We start from the raw sequence: 3,708 nt of genomic DNA, 5'->3' as shown, positions 1-3,708 counted from the left end.
GTACCACAGCCCCAGGAAGAGGCCCAATGTGTTAGACACACACGGACCATAGAAGACTTCCCTTTAGGTAAACCACACACAGGAGCTGATGAAGAAACACATCGCCCCTTCATCAGAGGCAGAGGATAAGTTGGTGACTAAGAGGTCACCAAGAGAGGTCAAGGCTTCTAAGGTTTTGTTTTGTTGTGTTTCAATATCTCTCTCTGGTCAAATGAGGATGACTGTTACCTAAATGCCCAAGAGGCAGCCGATGGGATGGAAACACCAGGAGCCAGACTGCACTAGGGGAATCAGTGGTCCCTTCACTGGGGAGGACGGAAGGGGCTCCCACTCAGGGACCTGAGGATTTGCAGTTCTGAAAGTAGCCAAAGGTGGCAAAGAAGAACCCACTGGCCATACTGGCAGGCCATGGGAAAATGATGAACTTGCCAGAGTTTTCAAGGAAAACAGATAGTAATGCTCATCATCCGGTCATTGCAGTCACGTCAGGGAGCTCTCTGGTCACCTCAGACAGCTGGGCTGATCTTGATACCCACACGATGAAGATATGAGCAACCTGATTTTCCACATGTGGGACTGTGGGCCTGGCTGGGTACAGGTGAGCCGGGAGGCTGTTGTCAGTTTGTTGTGACTTCAAGGTCCCCGATTTTGTCAACTGCCTTGCGATGGGTGGAACCCAAGAGAGGTAGCTGGATGCAGGGTTTGCTAATATGCAGAGAGGACCTCGGTCTCCTCCAGCCCTATCCCCTAGGGGATCCGCTCTTGGTGGGATTTCAGTATTTCTCTGGAGGGGGTAGAGGTCAAGGCAAGGTGGAGTGGGGTTTGTGACCTTTCCTTTCCCTCTCTGCCAAGTAACATGCGCTTTCTTTGGAGGGAAGAAGCTGTTCTTTATCCTGCCTCTTTTCCCTTAGGTCAAAACGTTTAAACTTTGTCTAATTTCTGGAAAAATGCCTCAATCTGTTCTTTTTTTAAATTGTTCAATCTGTTTTTAAGGTCCAGAATTTCCACTGTTTTCCCAGTAGACTTTGTTGGAAATTTAAGAATAGCAAGCAGGGTTCTTAAAGCAAGGTTAGGAATACCAGAACTAATTTCTTGACTCTCAAGAGGCCTATGGGCAGCAAGATGCAAATGAATGCTAAATTGGTCGTTGATTTGCTGGAAACCCCTCAGCCCCAGGCATCTCCTGGTAGTTTTCCTTGACCTCCTCGGTCCTTCATTTTGGCCCACTGAAGAATTAATGGCTACCCCATCATTCATCCCAGCGGACTTTGTGTATATGTGCGTGTGTGTGTAGATAGAATTTATGACATTGTGTGGCAACCAGTTATGACCCCTTCAGAAGAGAGATTATGCCTCCCTTCACTTTTGTGTGTTTGCAGTAGGTGTTCAGAAATTAATTGTTGAATTAATTTGAATTAATTTGACTTGAATTACATTGCATGCACCTGCCAGACTCAAAACTCTTGAGAAGGGAAGGTATGAAATGTAAACTTCCATGGAGATGCTTGACTGACTGATTGAGTGTCAAGATTTCCTTTAAGTCACCTCATCTGGCTCTCTAACAGACCACCTTGCTTTCCCCTGAGTCTGGGAAAACCTCTCTGATTCCTGTAAAGGATGACTTCCCTCTTATGACATTCTCAGAAGTATAGCACAGCAATTTAAAAATTATTTTTTAATAACACGTAACATGGCTGACATATCTGCTATTATTACCAGGTTCAAAATGCACAGACCGCATGGCACTGACTGGAGACCCCTTCATGAAAGCAGAATTCAGGGAAGCGAAGCCCCTCACAGAGGGGGTTCCGTCACCAGTGGATTTTCCCTCATCCTTTTTTCAGAAGGTCGTTATCCGATGTGATGAGACAAACTTTTGACAGAGTTAATCCGGACTCGAGAGTCCTCTGTGGGTTTTCTCTAACGTGTGTTGGTGTTACAGAATTAATCGCGCTTGTGCCTGGTCCGAGGCCCTAGGGGTCCACACAGGGAGATTGTGTCCACTTTCCAAGAACAGAGCCGTCTCACCAGGGATTAAGAGTGTGTGACAGAATAAGGAAGTTTATCCCTTTAAGCATGAAAACTCTTCTATTATTTTAACGATCTTAGATGGAAATCTTTTTCAAACACATTACACGCTTACTCATCTTCCTTTTTTGTCTCTTCGTCGGATTTCTTAAGTTCTCAGTGCTGCACACAGTTACCCTTTTCCTGTGGCTCAGGCAACGTGGCGGCAGAGGCCGGCTGGTCTGCAAGGAAGCCCGAGGCTCCGAATTTGCGCAGAACTTTGGGGACTGCCCGCTGCCCCCACCCTTCCCTCTGCCCCCAAAATGGAAATACTATTTCTTACTGATTATAGGAATAATAGATATTTGTTGAAAATTTTAACCAATATGGGCTATATAAAGTAGGAAGGTAACAATTTGGAACGTACCCTTTCAGAATCTTTAAATGCACAAACACACACCCGTCTATAAGCCGTAAGGCCTTGGGCAGCCTGTGGACTTTTTTGAGCCACTCCTTGCTGGCCTATGAAATGGGGATGATAGGGACCTTCTGGGGTTGTTGTGAGGGTCAGTGGAGCTTTCAGCACAGTGTCAGGCATGCAGCAGGCGATCAATAGATGCTCATTCTCTCCCCTACCCTTCCCTCTGGCAAGCTGGTTGAGGGGATTGTGTGGTTTTATGTATTAATTCCACGGGCTCTGATCTCCGTGGGTATTTATCAAGATGTGACCACGTGTAGTGATGGTGACACAGTTGAAGACTTTCCACGTGCCCAGTCTATTTTAGTCCTCACAGCTCCCATGGGGCAGTGCCTGTCGTCTCCCCCAGTTTACAGATGAAGAGTCTGAGGCTCAGAGAGGCTAGATGACTTACCCAGGGTCACACATCTAGAGCCAGTGCTGGGTAGAACCAGGACTCACGTGGTCTGACCCCAGAGCCTTAATCGCCACACTATTTTGCCTCCCAACAGACTTCGAGAATATAAGAAAGAAGCACGTTAAGGGTCTCATCGGGGACATAAGCACGCAGGTGTGCACAGATCACCCATCCCTAAGCACCAGGTACCCAGGCTCCCGTGGGCTGGTCCTGCCTCATGGCCTCAGCACGGCTCCACGCAGCCCACTCCCCTCCTCCACCTCCAAGCCTGGCCCTCCCCTGCTCGCAGGTGCTCCGTTCTTCCCTCGGCTGACCCGCTCTGCTCTAAGTGAGCCCTTCTCCACCAGCTCCAGCCCAGGCCCGGGTCGGTGGTTCCGAGGCTCCTCCCTCTCAGGCGGGAATCTTGGCGGCGAGCTCGCCGCTCTTGCCCCTCTTTTCCTCCGCTGTCCCACTGTTCTTCCCTTCCAGTGAAAGGTCTCCTAGACCCGCACTTCTAATCACTTCTTTCCGTCAAGCCTTTATTGCCTCGAGCCTGATAATGGCAAGACCTTCACCCCAACTTCTTGCCTGCCCTTCTTTCAGTCCAGCCTGTGACGCGGCCGGGAACCACACACCCCACATTGCCTGTGACACCAAACCCAGCTGGCTCTGACGCTCCTTGAGATCCAGACCTCATCTCTCACCACCTCCTCTCCCACCCCACGCTCTCTCTTGCCCCAGACATTGCTCACCGTTTCCTTTTCTCTGTGGGCTGCCACTTCCAATGTGTCCCCCACCCCATTCCATCTTCCTCCTCTAGAGAAAAATTCGGTTTCTCTAGATTCAT

This window comes from Ceratotherium simum, chromosome 7, assembly GCF_057802395.1.
Source record: "Ceratotherium simum simum isolate JZ-2026a chromosome 7, ASM5780239v1, whole genome shotgun sequence".
Lineage (NCBI taxonomy): Eukaryota > Metazoa > Chordata > Mammalia > Perissodactyla > Rhinocerotidae > Ceratotherium > Ceratotherium simum.
The sequence above is the reverse complement of the archived record's forward strand: the minus strand, read 5'-3'. Positions refer to the sequence as shown.